This window comes from Macaca thibetana, chromosome 18 (genome assembly GCF_024542745.1).
Source record: "Macaca thibetana thibetana isolate TM-01 chromosome 18, ASM2454274v1, whole genome shotgun sequence".
Classification (NCBI taxonomy): domain Eukaryota; kingdom Metazoa; phylum Chordata; class Mammalia; order Primates; family Cercopithecidae; genus Macaca; species Macaca thibetana.
In genome coordinates, this window is record NC_065595.1 from 18,985,492 (window position 1) to 19,004,777 (window position 19,286).

At 38.2% G+C, this 19,286-nt stretch overlaps 1 long non-coding RNA gene across 2 annotated transcripts in view; it reads left to right on the plus strand.

Annotated features, from left to right (window-relative positions):
- LOC126941391 (uncharacterized) overlaps positions 1-19,286 on the plus strand; it is a 174,119-nt gene that overhangs the window by 101,648 nt on the left and 53,185 nt on the right. For both annotated transcript variants that reach the window (XR_007721287.1, XR_007721288.1), the window contains exon 7: positions 16,000-16,144. This is a non-coding gene — a long non-coding RNA (uncharacterized LOC126941391). The remainder of the gene's footprint in view (positions 1-15,999; positions 16,145-19,286) is intronic.

The window sequence follows — 19,286 nt, forward strand, 5'->3', positions numbered from 1 at the left end:
AGTCTCTTTGGTCTCCTCATCCTAGTCCTGGCTCTGTTTGGAGCTGTTAATTTTTCCAGGGGAAGAAAGCTTAGTTTCTATTATTTATGGTAACAATCTTTTTCTCTCCCTTCCTCATACATTATCATTTTGCTGCCAGATTTTTTGGTGTCTCCGGACCCTTCAGGAGACTGTCACTTTCCAGCCCACCACAGATCAAACCCAAAAAGTCACTGCACTATTGCTGCTTGGGATAAAGTTACAATTGTAAATGTGGCTAAAGGTAACAGGAGCTTTTTTTTTCTCTAATAATAAATCTTTTAATGTTGCAAACCAGGGGTTGATAAGCTTTTTCTGCAGTGGGCCAAATAGAAAATAATTAAGGCTTTGTAGGCTATGTGGTCTCTATTGCAAATACTCAGCACTGCCATTCTAGCACCAAAGCAGCCACAGAAAAAAACATGAATGATTGATGTGATTGTTCAGATAAAACTTTATTTACAAAACAAGTGCAGTCTAGATTTGGCCCACAAGTTTTAGTTTGCAAACCCTTGCAAACTAATTTGCCTCCCAAGGTGCTGGAAAGTTCTAACTTTTTAACACATTACTGGGATATTAAAGTGCTATCTATATGTCTCTTTGCAATTTAAAAAGGAATAAGAATGTTTGGGACAATTGCTTTAGAGATCTGTATGTCACTAAGATATTTTTTACTATGGGGGCATTGATTTAGCTTTGTTTTTAAAATTAATCTTTCTGATATGTAAACATCTATCAGGATGGCTACCTTTTTTCATAATAGTTTTTATCTATCCATATGTGTCGATTATGTAAATTAATTCTTTAAAAAACTGTGCAATTGTTATCATTCCCACTTCAAAGATGAGATAAGGGTCATAAGTCAAGCAGCTTGCCTAAGGCCACAGAGTGAGTCTTCAGTAGATTTTAGATATGAGACATGTCTGTCAAACTCCAAAGCCCATGTGAATGCCCCGCTGTGGCCCTGTGCCCCTCCACTAGAGTCCTCCTGTTGGAAAAAACATGCAGGGTAGCTTAATTAGAGCACTCTTTTGGACTAATCTGGAAGAAAAAAATAAGGAAGCCATGGTCTTAAACACTGGCAAATTACCCAGAAATGAGAGCAGCAAGCCAAGAGCAATTATTTTGATGACCTCAAATTGAACTGAAATTGAAGGCTAAGAATCATTTTATTTATTTATTTATTTATTTATTTTTTATTTTTTTATTTTTTTATTTATTGAGACCGGGTCCCACTATGTTGTGCAGGCTGGCCTTGAACTCCTGAGTGCAAGCAATCCTTGCACCTCAGCCTCTTGAGTAGCTGGGACTACATCCAGCTCAGGATAGTTTTGACTCTCTGTGGCTTAGGGAGCTCAGACTGGGCTCAGATGCTTATTTCCTATGGAAGTTGGTACGTTTTGTTTTATACTCAGCCACAAAAGTGAATGACCCTGAGTACTTACTATAATGTACCCTTAGGTGACTCACTTTTACATTTTCTAATTATGTTAACTATTTTGGTGGAGAATGACTGAATATATCTCTTAGACTTGGACTTAGGTTTGCACTGGCAACCTTAAGCATTGTTGAAGTGGAAAAAAAGTAAGAGAAGCCTAAAACATGCATATTTGATCTCTGTATTTGGAAAAACAACACACACATTTATATATGGACACACACGTGTATGTGCTTGTGTCTGTATGTGTGATAGTGTAAATGCAGTGACCTGTTCTTCAATATCTATTCTGCTTTTCTTGAAAACATGGACTTGCCCTTCAAGAATTCATCGTTGCAAGCTTTCTAATTTTCAGAGTGTTAGATATTGTATTAGTTCTCATGCTGCTAATAAAGACATACGTGAGACTGGGTAATTTATAATGGAAAGAGGTTTAAATGACTCACAATTCCACGTGGCTGGGGAGTCCTCACAAACATGGCTGAAGGCAAAGGAAGAGCAAAGTCTCGTCTTGCATAGTGTCAGTCAAGAGACAGCGTGTGCAGGGGAACAGCCCTTTATAAAACCATCAGATCTCATGAGACTTATTCACTATCATGAGAACAGCACAGGAAAAACCCACCTCCATGATTCAATTCAGTGGGTCCCTCCCATGACACGTGGGGATTAGTATAATTCAAGGTGAGATTTGGGTGGGGACACAGAGTCAAACCATATCAGATATATTCAATTCCAAACTCTTTTTGATTTTAAAATAGCTTCATGTTTTAGTGAATTGTTAATTATTAGGATGACATGTAAGGATATATTTTAGCCTCAACTGAAACAAAATAGCAGCACTGATCAGCTTTACTCTCTCTGTCAGCCTGCGCACTGTGCCTTGTATGAGGAAGGCAGGGGAGAAGAAGGTGTATGTTCCCCTGCCTTTGGAGCATCTATCTAATGCAGACATTGTTTCCAGTTTTCTTCAAGAGTAACGTTGCCTGTTTTGTGTTACGTAGAAAATGGAGGAAATGTTCTTCCTTTTTTCCTTCTTTTTTTTTTTTTTTTTTTTTTTTTTTTTTTTTTTTTTGAGACGGAGTCTCGCTCTGTCTCCCAGGCTGGAGTGTAGTAGCATGATTTTGGCTCACTGCAACCTCTGCCTCTCGGGTTCAAGAGATTATCCTGCCCCAGCCTCCCGAGTAGTTGGGATTACAGGTGCCCACCATCACGCCCAGCTAATTTTTGTATTTTTAGTAGAGACCAGGTTTCACCATGTTGGCCAGGCTGGTCTCGAACTCCTGACCTCAGGTGATCCACCTGCCTCTACCTCCCAAAGTGCTGAAAAGTTCTAACTTTTTATCACATTGCTGGGATATTAAATTGCTATCTATATGTCTGTTTGCAGAAACCCTGAGAGCTCAGGAAAATGAATTTGTGAGAGTAATTAGGGTAAAATTTCTAAAGCACAGAAATTCCGGCCAAATACAAATTCCTAAACAAAATGAAAAGCTAGAGCAGTGAATGTTAGAGAGAGCTGGGAAGCAGGAGGTGACCTTTCTGGCTAGCTGGCTCTGGGATGTGCCATCTAGACTTTTAACACTCTCAAGTGGCAGAGAAGGCCCTATACAAATAAATCATTGATTGTATTACTTCAAATGTTCATTTTTATGTTCTAATATTATAGGGCTACTTCATTAAACACCAAGCAGAACGTCATCTCACAGTTAGTTTAGCAATGCCCTGGCTATTTTGTGAGCATGCTTGACCCAGGTTGTGTGATCCTTTCAAAGCCTTCTATTGTTTTCATTTCTCTTTTTTATTTGAACACTTTGTTTTGATGAGACCTTTTCATCTCTGGTTCCTACATAATTCTGCATATATTTTCCTTTAATAATATTTCAACTAGTAGCACAAAGTTTCCAAAGAAGCCTGAGAAAATTAAAAATGCTAAAGAAATATCTTGATTTTTACAAAATTATATCTAACATTCCACTGGTTTCAAATATTTGCCTTTTCTTCCCTCCCTCACCAGCGATTAGAACAAATAGAAAACATGTGGGAGTTAAGACCTCATTACAGTAATTCTTTCTTTGGTTTCTCTCAGGGAAAAAGATTTTGCAGATTAGTAAGAACTGGTCAAGTTTTATTTTATCTTGTATTTCTTAAATTCATGGAAGGATGCTTATAATGATCTAACAAAACAAAGTATTCTTTTTTATGTGTTTTTCTTTTGAAACAGGGTCTTACACTATCACCCAGGCTGGAGTGCCGTGGCATGCTCACAGTTCACTGCAGCCTTGACCTCCTGGGCTCAAGTGATCCTTCCACCTCAGCTTCCCGAGGAGCTGGGACTACAGGGGTGCCCCACCATGCCTGGCTAACTTTTGTGTTTTTTTGTAGAAACAGGATTTCACCATGTTGCCCAGACTGGTTTAAACTCCTAAGCTCAAGCGATCTGCCCCACTAGGCCCTACCAAAGTGCTGAGATTATGGGTGTGAGCCACCACTCCCTGCCTAACGAAGTATTCTTAATATTCATGTTCTTATCTCTGAAGAGTAACAGGAAACTCCACCAGTCTATGCCTGTGCAATGTGCCATCTTCCTTCCCCAGGCATCTCCTTACCACTTACAGTAAATTTCTTGAAGTTCCTATGATAGCATTCTCTCAAGTCTTTGTGTGACTGGTTATCTCATTTACTTTAAATATGTTCCTTGGAAGAACCAACCACTGAACTTGATAGCCATCATTATCAAATATACATTCATTCATTTATCATCTATATACACTGCATAAACACCCTGAGTCCATGGAAAAATCAAAAAGACCAATTGTAATGGAGCAGATGGTTCTAGATGAGGTGAGCATCTGGGAAGGCAGGGACAGGGGAAGCTCTGCGGCAGAAGCCCTCAGTTGCAGCAAAGGGGTCAGTGGTTTGAAGAGTATGGAGCAAGTTTGTATGTATGTTAAATCTGACTTTTTAATTTTTGGTTTACATTACAAAAATGTCTTCAGGAGGCTGTTTTATCCATCTGTATATAGGCTTACTGTGTTCGTGTGTAGCCAGAGGACAGCTAAATCTCCCAGGTTTAGAAATGTGACAAGATACCAGCTAGATGCTCTGCATTTGTTGACATTACCTGTGGTCTTGATGGCTTTTTTCTGAATTGAGAGTACTGGGAATGTGGCATTTATTGTTTTGGTTTTATAGTATCTAGGCTTTAGTATTAATAACTATGAACACAGGAAGACTGAAAGCTCACAACCTTCCTTCTGGAGCTGTAGACCCAAAATCTGGAAATTAATCTGTCAGTGAGCATGCAGGAGGTAACAAGGTGGAAGAGTCGAAAGATCAACAATCAGATTCCAATATAAGTCAATATAAAAGAGTTTATTTTGTCTTTTTGTTTTTCCATAGTCTATCATGGTAATACGGGTTTACTTTAGTGCCAAGGTCCCTGGCAAGCAAACTCGCTAGTAGCCCAAAACCAAACAAAAGTGATAGTAAGAGATGAAACTGGAGCTGCTTCCACCTTTATATTCCCTCTTCTTCTGTCCAAGATCTTGGACTACACTTTGTTGCAAAGATTCTTCCTAATCCTATAATGCTTTTCCATTTACCCTCTTTCTCTAACCAGAATATCATACTCATTCACCCACTCAAGAACACTATCTACTAGAAATAATATGTGGCAGTCAGTGTTCAGGTGCTGGAATGGAAATTTGTGGCTCAGCCTTGGAAAACCCAACAATATTTTTTTGTCCACAAGACCTAGCAGTGTGTCCTTGGCTCTGACTCTCCCTAGCAACTACTCTCTCTCTCTCTCTCTCTCTCTATATATATATAGAGAGAGTATACATATATATACACACACACACATATATACACACACACATATACACATATATATACTATATGTATAGACACACACATATATATGTACATTGAACACTAAAGTTTTTTAAAGAGTAGCCTATACCCACATCTGTACTTCTTCAACTAGTATGTACTTCTAAATTCAGCTGATCACTACAATGTAACTTGTTGCTAAAGTGATGAGTGACCAATTCTATGCCAATTACAATGGTCATTTTTCAGCTACTGCCCACTTGGCTCCTCCCTTCTATTTGACATTATTGGTTCATCTTTGCTTTCTAAAACCTATCTTGGTTCCCCTCTCATCTCCTCTCTTATCACCAATTGTTTTTTATTTGCTTTTCCTATCTGCCCTTTAATTGTTCATGTACCTCAGGCTTCTGTTCTTGTTCTTCTTTGACTTACAAATCTTTCCTAGAAGATCTCAACCACTTTAAAGTCCATAAGAATGATGACTAGTATATTGATATTTATAAATATTGTATCAATAATTTAACAACTAAGTGACATAAGACATCAATAATTATCAGTTTTTGAGTCCATACTCAATTCTTCTTTGACTTACAAATCTTTCCTAGATCTCAACCACTTTAAACTCCATAAGAATAATGACTAGTATATTGATATTTATAAATATTGTATCAATAATTTAACAACTAAGTGACATAATGCATCAATAATTATCATTTATTGAGTCCATACTCAATTCTAGGTAATTTATATATTTATTATTACATTTACACATGTATTAGTTTACTTCTTTTGGAGCATTGAAAATGCAACAATATTCTCTATATTTGAAAGTTGAGAAAACTGAATATTAAAGAGGCTGTAACTTGTTCCAAGCCACACAGTCAGTGAGTGGCAAAAGTAGAATTTGCCACTCACTGGCTGTGTGCCAACCCCTTCTGTTTGCAAGGCCCATCCTCTTTCTACCATGACATGCAATATGGTTTGGCTCTGTGTCCCCACCCAAATCTCACCTTGAATTATAATAATCCCCACGTGTTGTTGGAGGGACCTGGTGGGAAGTTACTGAATCATGGGGGTTGGTTTTTTCCATGCTGTTCTCTTGTTAGTGAATAAGTCTCACAAAATCTGATGGTTTTATAAAGGGTTCCCCTGCACATGCTCTCTTGCCTGCCACCATGTAAGACGTCCCTTTGCTCCTCCTTTGTCTTCCCCCATGACTGTGAGGCCTCCCCAGCCATGTGGAACTGTGAGTCTATTAAACCTCTTTCGTTTATAAATTACTCAGTCTCAGGTACGTCTTTATTAGCAGCATGAGAATGAACTAATACAACATGTTATGTCTCAGCGTATTCTCTACTTTAAAATCGATTCCTGTGTTGTTGTTGTTGTTGTTGTTGTTTTTGGTCTACTGATGATCAATTCGCCTATTTAATAAAACAAACTGTTATGGGATCCCCTTGTGTGACAGTCTCTAGGCTAGACACATAACATAGAAGAGACCCAGTTTCTCTTGGGCTTTCATTTCCACAAGTAACTAAATTGCATTCTGTTCAAAAAGATTATCTTTCTCCTTCGCCAGCCATATCAGCAGGTTGTCCTCTATTCCCTATCTCATTGCTTCTCAGCCCCGGATCCCCAGCAGTTTCCCCTTTGAGGCGTGGAAAAAAGTCAAATACCTGGCTTTCACCCAAGTCCTGCTATTTCATGACATCTAGGAGTAGGTCAGGGCAACTTTACTGGTGACTTTTGACATACAGACATGTTAGAGAACCCTTTTCATGTTTCAAATCATGGCATTATCTGATCTCTTGGAGTTGCTCTAAAAACTTATTTATAACCCCCTCCCCATAGTCATTTAGTTATAACATTTTGCAGATGCCATTTCTCAGGTGTCTCTTGAAGACATTGTCTTTCTTTTTATTCTTTCATTGAAAGTACTATATTTTATATCCTTGTCATTTTTTTTCTAGATACTGAAATAGGTTTTAAACAAATCTTTCCATCTCCCCTCTTGAATAGATCTACACTACCACCACTGTGATACTTTCAGAATGTGTATTTAATAATACCATTGCCCAGCTGTAATCCTTCCATAGTACTTGTTACCTATAGGATAAATTCCAAACCCTGCAGATTGGTGTATAAACCTTTCAACAATGTATCTATCACCACTCTATTTTTGCAACCTAGCTTCATCCCCTACCTTGGTCCTTATTAAGCTTCAATATAATTGTTTACCTGTTTAATGACCAAATAAAAATAATGGATTTAGGATGTAGTCACACAAACCATTTCACTGCTTTCTCCCTATGCAGCAGGACAGGACACTACGTAATTATCAACACAGGTATATGCCTACTTCTGGAAATATTTTGAAGTATGTAACTTTCTAGGTGAAAATATTTTCTTTATATCCAGTATTTTTCCCCCAACTTTATTGAGGCATAGTTGAGAAATGGACATTGTATACATACAAGGTGTGCAATGTGATAATTTGATATATAGGTACCTTATAAAATGATCCTCACAAACTAACACATCCACACATCCATCACTTCACTGATGTGACGTGTGTGTGTGTGTGTGTGTGTGTGTGTGTGTGTGTGTGTGTGTGTGTGTGTGTGTGTGTATTGGACAGATCTACTGTCTTAGCACATTTCAATTATACAGTACAGCATTATTTACTATAGCCACCAAGCTATGCATTAGATCCCCATAACTTATTCCTCTTATAACCAAAAGTTTGTATTCATTGACAGTTTCCTCATTTCTCCCACCCCACATTCCCTGTCATTCACCATTCTACTCTTTGCTTCTGTGAGTTCAACTTCTTTAGATTCCACATATAAAAGCATACAGTGTTTGTCTTTCTGTGTGTGACTTATTTCAGTTAACATAATCTCTAGGTTCATGCACGTTGTCTCAAATGGCAGGAATTCCTCCTTTTTTGTGGCTGAATCACATTCCATTTTATAGATATACCACATTTTCTTTATGTGTTCACATGATCCAGCAATACTACTTCTGGGTATATATTGGAAGGAAATAAAATCAGTATCTAAGCGAGCTACATGCACTGCCATGTTCATTGCAGCATTATTCACGATAGCCAAGATACAGAAACAACCTAAGGATAGTGTTTTTCCTGATATTTAATGTGATGAACTCAGGTTCTGGTGGAGACAGGGTGATCACAATAATTTTCCCTCTCACAGTTGCAGAGAGGACTGAGTTAACAACAATGTCTGAATTATTCAATCACTTTTCTAAGAGTAGAATAACACAAACACTGTGTTTTGGGTGTTTAAAAAGTATCTGTCTTCCTCCTTATGTTGAATGCTTCCTGAGGATAGGACTTGTGCTACTTGGTTTATCAAGGCAACTCTTCCACCCATGGACAGTGTTCAAGGAGTAAGTGGATGTTCAGAAAATATTTTCGACTGCCTGTCTGATTGGCATTTATATAAAATATTTCTAAAGAGCAATTATTGTCCCCCCACTTGTTCACAGACGTGCTGTGGAGGAGCCTCACTGTATCTCTGGGATTTTAGCTGAATGACTTTTTCAAATTTCCCAGCTGTTACCCCACTGCTCTATTCACTATTGTGGAAGACAGATGATGAATGAAAAAATATCCCATTGATATTTTAGACAATTTAATAAAAGTATATTTTACATCATTTACAATTAAGTCTCAAGTTTTTGGACTCCTATAATGTGCTTTAAACATTTGAGTATAGATTCATTGGATCCAGAATATTCTCTTCGGTAATGACTTAAAATTCAGGAGTTCAGAGGAAAATATATAGGGGGGTGTGTGTGTGTATTTATACACCTGTAATGTATATGTGTGTATATTTATACACCTGTAATATATATATGTGTGTGTGTATTTATACACTGTAATATATATGTGTGTGTGTGTATATTTATACACCCATAATTATAATATATATTTTATATGTATATATATATATAAAGTCAATTTCAGGTGTTTCATAAAGAGAGAAGTAGTTTCTTCTAATGCTGACTGAAGCAACTGATATGTATCCTCATGCAAGTGATAAGATTACCTTTCTCATTATCTTGGCTTGCCAAACTCAGAAAGTTATTAATAGATGCAAAATGATCCAGTCTTTTAAAAAAATCCAGCTACTGTTCTCATTTCATGACCTCTTACTGCAGAGAAGTCCATATACCCAGTTAATGAAGTATTACCTATTATTAGGTCTAAATTTACTGCCTACTAATTTCATTGAGTGTCTCTCTGCTCTCATATTGTAGAATAGGATAAAAGGGAAAGCTCATTCATTTTCACCGTGTCCTTCGTTCTTTGGAATCCCTTATATAGTTCTCTTCCTTTTCTCATTTTCATGCTTAAACATTGGATTTGCATTTTGAAAGGGCGGATTATTAGTGTGTTTTTCAAAAGTAGACATGTAATAACTAAAGCCCTTTCACATATTTATTTCTAGAAAAAAAAAAAACTAGCCAGAAAACAACAATTATGTGTTAATTCAGATTTATTTCTGGGAGGCTCGAACAGTTATTGTGGCAGAGCAGCATGCCTGTTCACTAGTTTTCAGTTCTGTCTTGGATAAGGTCCCTTCTGTCTTCTGGAAGGTTGTCAGATATCACTAGGGGGTCTCTCAGTGATGCTTCATTGTGCATTCCGTATCTTTTATTTCTCTAGTAAAATTTTGGTTGCCTATAAAATGACTATGATGCTTCCTGTTTTTCTCTTAACAGGTAGAAAGATCTATAGCTTTGTATAGTATGAAATGACAAAGACCTGTTATTGAAATACAATTGAATTTTAAATAGCCACACCGTCTAAAACCTCCACTGTGGTGAAGCCAGTAGGAATAAAGACTGGGTATTTTGTTACTTTTCCAGGCTATGGGAGGCAAAGATCGTGTGTAGTTACTTGGTAGAATACTACTGTCTGCCATCTTAAAATACTTTTTATGAGAAGATCCCTGTTATATTTTACTCTGGCTGAATTGTCTATGAAAGGCATTGAAGGGTTGGAATAGAGGAAGGACTAGGTCATAAGCTCTCTCTCTCTCTCTATTCTATCAATGAGTCCTTCATCCCTAGATAGTGCTAGTCTTTCTAGAGATAATACGACTGTGAACTTCAAACAGCCACTATCCAGCAGAAGTCACATTGACTATGAATAAAATAATTCATTTTGTTGAATTTACAATTTCTTGGTGTCATCAAGTTAGTGGACTTATTCTTTCTCATCTACCTATTTCTGAAATTGTAACTTGTATAATATTGACCATGAGCAATATACCCTCTACTATTGCCTAGAGGACATGCCATTGTGTTGATTAAATGGGAGGGTCCCTTCTCAGGACAAGGAGCAGTTACCAGTTTAGAAGAATGTTGACATTGCAGAATAAATACAACTGACAGAAGATGATGATGAGAGAAAGAGAGAGAGAGAGAGAGAGAGGTCTGGTTAAAAGACAGAGACGCATTCCTATCCGAGTGCTAACCAATCCGATTTCTGGGTAGTTATCCAAAAAAATGGAAATCAGGATCTCAAAGAGGTATTAGCACGGCATGATCATTGCAGCACTATTCACAGTGGCCAAATGTGGAAGCAAACTAAGTGTCCATCGACAGATGAATGGATAAAGAAAATGTGGTATATGTATTTATAGATAATGAATTATTATTCTGCCTCCATAAAGGACATTCTGCCATTTGCCACAACATAGATGAACTTTGAGGATATCATGCTAAGTGAAATAAACCCCTAACAGAATGACAAATACTGCATAATTCCTCTTACATGAAGTGTCTAAAATAGTCAAATTTATAATATCAAATCATGAAATGGTAATTGCCAGGGGCTGGGGGAGAGGGAAATGGGGAGTTACTAATCAACGAGCATAGCTTTTATTTAAATGATGAATAAGTTCTAAAGATTTGCGAGGTAACATTGTACCTATAGTCAAACATGAAATTAATAAAGTAAAATGAAAACAAAAACAGAACTGCCGCATCAAGCAGCCTTGCCAGAACTAATGAAAACAAATGGATTGCGATCCATCTGTAATCTGCAATAAGGGCATTGAAGGGAGGAGGGATGTCCCAGCAGAGAGCAGGTGTCATGAGGCAAGGCAGGTCCTGGGGTTAGGTTCCACCTCAGATCTGTCAAGAATGAATTCACAGTTGGTGGCAACTTTCTAAGTGACATAAGGATTTGCTGCAAGTGCCCTACTAATATTTATTTCTCTAGCTTTCCAATGTTGTATTAGAACTATTCCTACCTGTAATTTCTAGAAAGGTTTCTGTGAACTTGATCAAAACCTGACTGAGTCTTTGGTACTGAAAGTGAGGTACTGCTATAGCAGTGACCTGAAATATTTTTCACTTGCTTACAAGCAGTAAAGAAACTGATTTCAGAGGCTGAAAAAATAGTGGCCCATGTTATGCAAAATATTTTAAAAATACTATCATCTGCTACATCTTGAAAGATAGACTTTGCACGTTCTCAGCTTGTAGCTCTAGGGGAAGAGGCTGGAAAGCAGAACTGTAGTAGTATATACTTGCAAGTGTTAGTCGAATTGGCAATGTATTTTAAGAAAAAGATGAGCCCAGGAAAGAATTATCTAGTTTGCAAGCAGACATGAAAAGATGGGTAGCATCCTAAGATTCAGGGCCTTGAAAACTTGAAAAAATAAACTGCTTCTAGAGATTTTAAAAAGGATTTTGCATAACAAAGATTGAATAGAGCTTCTCAGCTGGATCAAGTGACTCAGGGAGCTCAGAATAAGGATGCGATTGTCCCTCTCATTGTTTTATGAAGCATCAAGGTAGTCATCATACATTGGGAATTATGCTGAAAAAGTTTTTTGATGGTAGATATTAGTACATGGAGTTGGCTGAAGACAAATGGATTAGTAACCCATGAAGTTATTGAGAAAATTATATTGAGAAATAACTCATGAGCCTATACCAATAAGACCTTTGTCCAACACTTAAAACAACCAATGGGCCTCCAACCCTCCCTGAATACAAGACAGACTTCTAGGGCTGTGAAATGCCTTCAATTAGAGCATGTTTCTGACCCCTGGACTACAGATATTGCCAAGGAGGATAATGAATAGGGAAGAGCTCCCCAGAATATGACCCAAGAGCCACTAAGCACAATGAACGAGGATGTTCCTCCTGACAGCAGAGGCAGGGCTGAGGTAAGGAACCTCACCTCTCCCCTGCATGGGGGAGTGGAGACTTCACAGATTCTTCCAGAGGGATCTAAACATTGCCATGAAGCAGTGACTGCTTTGTGCCCACATTATTCTCCTTTGGATGCATTCTGTCCTTGCTCCAATATTTTACACTGGGAGAATGTGCAGGGAACCAAACTCTTCCATTTTTAACCCAAAGATTGTCATGTAAACAAGAGCTATTTATAGATCATGTGGCGGTTTATATACACTATTCTGACATCCCAGACTCTCAGCTGGATGCAGTGACTAGCTGAGTTGTCTCACTTAGGGAGGGGTTGAGGGTGTTCTATATGTGGGAAATCAAATACAGTGGGATTTCTGTATGGGCACACTGTGGCAGAAACAATAAGATATATCGTCATACACATTTCCTCTTCACAACTGGTAAGAAAAACTAGACTTTCAGGTTTCCTTGCTTATAGTTTGGTGGACATGTGGCTGAGTTATGAATAATGAGATGTGCTTCAAAGAGATGGAAGCCAAGAGGTCCTCTAGCTTCCTTATCCAGGCAGTGATGGTCACGCATTGACAGGTGCGGTGACACAGGTAGGCGAAACTGGGTCTCAGAGTCACTGCTAGGATCTCGGATTTTACTGTGTTATGCCACTGAGCTTGTCCTGTCTTGACTTACCATTCAACTGAAGCTAAATGCTTGCTCCTTTTTTTTTGGAGATGGAGTCTCGCTCTGTCAGGCTGGAGTGCAGTGGCGTGATCTTAGCTCACTGCAACCTCCGTCTCCTAGATTCAAGCAATTCTCCTGCCTCAGCCTCCAGAGTAGCTGGGACTACAGGCACATGCCGCCATGCCTGGCTAGTTTTTTGTATTCTAATAGAGATGGGGTTTCACTGTGTTGCCCAGGCTGGTCTCGAACTCCTGAACTCAGACAATCTGTCTGCCTCGGCCTCCCAAAGTGCTAGGATTACAAGCATGAGCCACCACGCCTGGCCAATCCTTGCTACTTTAAGCACATTTAATTATATCATTCTGTCCTGAATAAAATTCAGTTTGAGCTAAAGGTTTACCACTTTGGGTACATCTAACATCCCTCTTGTCCTAGTCAAATTACAATTACGAGACCTGCACATCTTTGGATGAGTATTGCCATTTTCATTTTTCCACTATTTGAAATAAAAAATTGGAGTAAAAATTAGTAGAAGACTTCAGTAATTTCTTAAACCACTATAGATACAGAGGGCAACCTCATACAAATAAATTGTTGGCTGGCAGGAAAAGCTACATAAAAACTTACTAACCTACAGACATATAAAAATAATTCAACCCATGAAAGGTAATGAGATGATATCACTGTATAAGGTGATTTTGCTCAAAAACAAGGAATACCTGCAAAATAAGTAATACATTGATTATATTGCACAGAGTGGTGTCAGCAGTTTTCTTCAGAATATTTTATCAACCTCTGCTAGACTTGGTTTAAAAACCTCTCTAGGCATTGTTACACACAGAAACTCGAGCTGCATAGACATTCCTGCAGTGAGGAAAATGTTCTCTGTCTGTTGGTGCAGGGCAGTAGCCACTAACCACACATATGGCTACTAAACAATTGCAATGTAGCTAGGGCAGCTGAGGAATTAATTTTTTATTTTATTTAATTTTTATGAGTTAAATCTAAATAGTATCATGTGGTGAGTAGTTAGTGAGTTGGACAGCATAGTTGTAGAGCTTACCTGCTCACTGGAGTTCTAATTCTGTGCCCAATGTGGGAAAATTTGGGGCTTATTTCTTTCTGGGTATCTACACATTTTCCAAGGTCAATGTTAACAGTCATTTTTCAAATGGTGTTAAGAACTAAGAAAGCACAAATGAAGATTTTTAAAAATAAAATAGAAGTCAGTAGATTAACACCCCCTACACACATTGTTTATAGAGTAACAAAAACTTATCCTTATATTTTTAAAATTTAATAACCAAAGAATAATAATTTAGAATACTAAGGATAATTCTCAATTGGGAAAGGAATATAACATGACTAAGGTAAACAAAGACAAATCATCTGGTTATTGACTATCCAATCCATTTTGTGGCGAGGTATATAGCTTTTCCTTTAAAAGGAATCTAAATAGCTGCTGTCCCATGAGGATGGGGACATTAAGTATTGCAGAAGCTGTGACTATTCAAAAGAGTTGCTGGTCATATTGATTTATACCCTCCTTTATCTTTTCCCCCATGAGGGGCCATTTGGAATATATTATGTGAGAACCAACCAGTAAGAAGAGGGTGGCGAGTGGTCACTGAGGCCACTCAGCTATTTTATAGGCAGCTGAGACCTAGTCAGCCTTGTAAGTCGCAAACTAGCAACTCTGTTCAAATTCTAAGCTCCCTGCTGTTTTTATATAAGCTATAACAAGAGGCGAGAATACACATATTCTTAAAGAATGCAGGAAAATTACACGTAGGCAAAAAGGCAGAGCAGAATCAACGCTATTTCTACTTAGAACCTAACATTTTCCTCTGAATGATTTTTCTTCCCCGTGTTCAGGAGTCCGGCAGATGGAAAACCAGAATAAACCATTTCCTTTCCTTACAATTTGTTTTCCTCCTGCCTGAAAAATCTCTAACAGGCTTTGTAGCTCGTAGGGAAGCACAGTTGCCTTCTGCTGTGAGTGGGCCTTTCGGTGTTGAGCTTGGCTCGCATGATTTTTCCACTTATTCTAATTACTCAGGAATGTCTGCCTCTCTTCTTTCCCTCTAGGAACTTCTCTGGGTCTTTGCACAAAGATGGTCTCTTCCCAGACTATGCAAGGCCTAGTGGAAGAACATTGTTTTGCTGAAATCTACCTCCTGTAGACCTTTGATATACGAGAGAGACGCACGTACATTTACTCTGGGAAAATAAAACAATGGTGAATTAATTATCAAACTTAAATTTTAATTTAGAATTTTTAAGAGAACACCTCACAAGAGGCTGAAATAAAAATCAATGATTACAGAGAAGCTCTGCACCGCAAAATTAAAACCTCAAGTTTATTTGTTTTTGACCTTTTGTAGATGGTGAAACTGAGACCCAGAACAGTTAAGTACCTAAGGCCAAACATGTAAACCGATGCTTGTAAAATCGGTTTCATGAGACGGTAACCACATCCCTTATTTTCAGCCTTCTGTTATGTGCACTGAGGACTGTTTAGGCTGAGGATTTATCATTGCATCTCTACGTGAACTAATCATGATCAGTGTTATCCCACATCTGAGTGTGTGAGGACAGTCAATACTCAAGATATCAACAATACTGTTGACTGGATGGAAAATTTTGTGAAAGAGAACAATTTACACCTTCATAGTGGAAGGCTGAGACTTCTCATTATCTCTCAAAATTCTCTATACAGATGGATGAAAAATGCATTTGTTAATATTGCCTCCTGTCCCTTTGGTGAAATTTACTAAAGATACAATTACAAACAAAGCAAATCACTCGCACTAAGCCTTATATTCATTTGTTTTTTTCAGTGACCGACCAATGTATCTTTCCATTTATTTAAACACATCACTTGCCTGCAGAAAGCCTGTTGACAGACACTATTACATTTGGAGCAACGGGGTATTATATTTTCTGAATTTTTCAAGTTTGAAGAATTTCCAGAAATGGCCAACTGTAAGTGAATTTTTGTGTATTGTTAAACTTCAAGAGGGTTTGTTTTAAATGTGGAAGAACGCTCAAAATACTTAAAGCAAGGAATGGATGTGGTGAAAGTAATATATTAACAAGTCAAAAAAGAAAAAGCAACTAAATGGCCACATGTATGAATATCTTCTAAAAAGAGCTTACAGGATTCATTCAAATAAACAGTAGAGCTGGAAGCTAGATGGCTGAGCTGTGTTCTGAACTGTAAAATTGTCACATACATTTTCTTACAGCATTATAGGAATGGGTCTGGCAGACAATCTAAGGACATCAGTGAGTGCCAATAGCCCAGATACCCGCAGAGCTCCACCTCAAAGTGCCAAGCGAAAATCCATTCATCCAGCAATGGCTGTATCTGTTTGCAAATTAATTTACTTGAATAAATTCCCATTCCCTGGAAAACAAATTCAGAGAGGACACATACCCTGCTGATAATCCAAGTAAAGTGTGTCTTACAGATGGAAGATTAACATGGCCAAATGTTTGATAGTACTTTCTTAAAAAAAAAAGGGGGGGGGTGGGTGTTCTTCCCACTAATAAAATGCAGCTGTGAAAAAGAAAAGCTAGCAGCAGACGGTCGTTCTACCAAGAAAACAGTATTTTAGAAACAGAATGATGATATATCCTAACTCCTGATGTGGAGTGTGTGTGTTGTGATGGACACATGGGAACGGGTAATGAAAATAGAGATGCTTCTACTTGAGAGTACACGAGGCTCTCACTCACAGCCTCTCCATTTAACAAACGTACATATTTTTTATTTAGTGGAAGTATATTTGAGTTAACAAGCTCTCTTTCTCTCTTTTCATGAAAGTACCCATTTTCACCTTCAAATCGATCATTGCTTAGAGCAAATTACTCTAATGTGATTCATTTTCTCCTCATACCTGACCAAGATCGCTCCGCTGCAGAGCAAGAGTTTGGGGATTGAGCAGACAGAAGGGAGTGCTGAGTTTGGGAATTAGAGAACTGCAGGAATACACGTCCCAGGGCAGACAGGAAGTGCACAGAGGACACCAGAAAGGCAGGGAGTAAGAAAGAAGCATCAAAAATGAGGTGAGGACCTCGAGGAAAACTGTGTTCCTTCAGCAAAGGTGGCATGAATGCTTTGCTTGACTGCCGCTTGTCTTCACTTTAGGATATTGCTAATTCTCAATCAACTAGAAAAAGCTGACATCTCTATAAAGAGAATAAATTCATAAAATGCAAAAGACGGGGCAACAGAGTATTTAGTAAGCAGTGCATCATTTTTATTAGAGAGGTACATCTAAACTAATTGGAGGCAAAATTAGTTTGAGTGAATGAAGTTTACATGGCCCAGGCAACTTTGTTTTTTGTTTTGTTTTGTTTTTTTATATATACTTTAAGTTCTAGGGTACATGCTCACAACGTGTAGGTTTGTTACATATGTATACATGTGCCATGTTGGTGTGCTGCACCCATTAACTCGTCATTTATGTTAGGTATTTCTCCTAATGCTATTGCTCCCCCTCCCCCTACCCCACGGTAGGCCCCAGTGTGTGCTGTTCCACACCCTGTGTCCAAGTGTTCTCATTGTTCAATTCCCACCTGTGAGTGAGAACATGCAGTGTTTGGTTTTTTGTCCTTGTGATGGTTTGCTCAGAATGATGGTTTCCAGCATCATCCATGTCCCTACAAAGGACGTGAACTCATCCTTTTTAATGGCTGCATAGTATTCCATGGTGTAAATGTGCCACATTTTCTTAATCCAGTCTATCATTGATGGGCATTCGGGTTGGTTCCAAGTCTTTGCTATTGTGAGTAGTGCTGCAATAAACATATGTGTGCATATGTCTTTATAGCAGCATGATTTATAATCCTTTGGGTATATACCCAGTAATGGGATGGCTGGGTCAAATGGTATTTCTAGTTCTAGATCTTTGCGGAATCACCACACTGTCTTCCACAAGGTTGAACTAGTATTTATAGTCCCACCAACAGTGTAAAAGTGTTCCTATTTCTCCACATCCTCTCCAGCACCTGTTGTTTTCTGACTTTTGAATGATTGCCATTCTAACTGGTGTGAGATGGTATCTCATTGTGGTTTTGATTTGCATTTCTCTGATGGCCAGTGATGATGAGCATTTTTTCATGTGTCTGTTGGCTGTATGAATGTCTTCTTTTGAGAAGTGTCTGTTCATATACTTTGCCTACTTTTTGATGGGGTTGTTTGTTCTTTTCTTGCAAATTTGTTTGAGTTCTTTGTAGATTCTGGATATTAGCCCTTTGTCAGATGAGTAGATTGCAAAAATTTTCTCCCATTCTGTAGGTTGCCTGTTCACTCTGATGGTAGTTTCTTTTGCTGTGCAGAAGCTCTTTAGTTTACTTAGATCCCATTTGTCAATTTTGGCTTTTGTTGCCCTTGCTTTTGGTGTTTGAGACATGAAGTCCTTGCCCATGCCTGTGTCCTGAATGGTATTGCCTAGGTTTTCTTCTAGGGTTTTTATGGTTTTAGGTCTAACATCTAAGTCTTTAATCTATCTTGAAGTAATTTTTGTATAAGGTATAAGGACGGAATCCAGTTTCAGCTTTCTACATTTCGCAGCACCATTTATTAAATAGGAAATCCTTACCCGTTTCTTGTTTTTGTCAAGTTTGTCAAAGATCAGATGGTTGTAGATATGTGGTATTATTTCTGAGGGCTCTGTTCTGTTCCATTGGTCTATATCTCTGTTTTGGTACTAGTACCATGTTGTTTTGGTTACTATAGCCTTGTAGTATAGTTTGAAGTCAGGTAGTGTGATGCCTCCAGCTTTGTTCTTTTGGCTTAGGATTGTCTTGGAGATGCGGGCTCTTTTTTGGTTCCATATGAACTTTAAAGCAGTTTTTTCCAATTCTGTGAAGAAAGTCATTGGTAGCTTGATGGGGATGACATTGAATCTATAAATTACCTTGGACAGTATGGCCATTTTCATGATATTGATTCTTCCTATCCAAGAGCATGTAATGTTCTTCCATTTGTTTGTATCCTCTTTTATTTTGTTGAGCAGTGATTTGTAGTTCTCCTTGAAGAGGTCCTTCACATCCTCTGTAAGTTGGATTCCTAGGTATTTTATTCTCCTTGAAGCAATTGTAAGTGGGAGTTCACTCA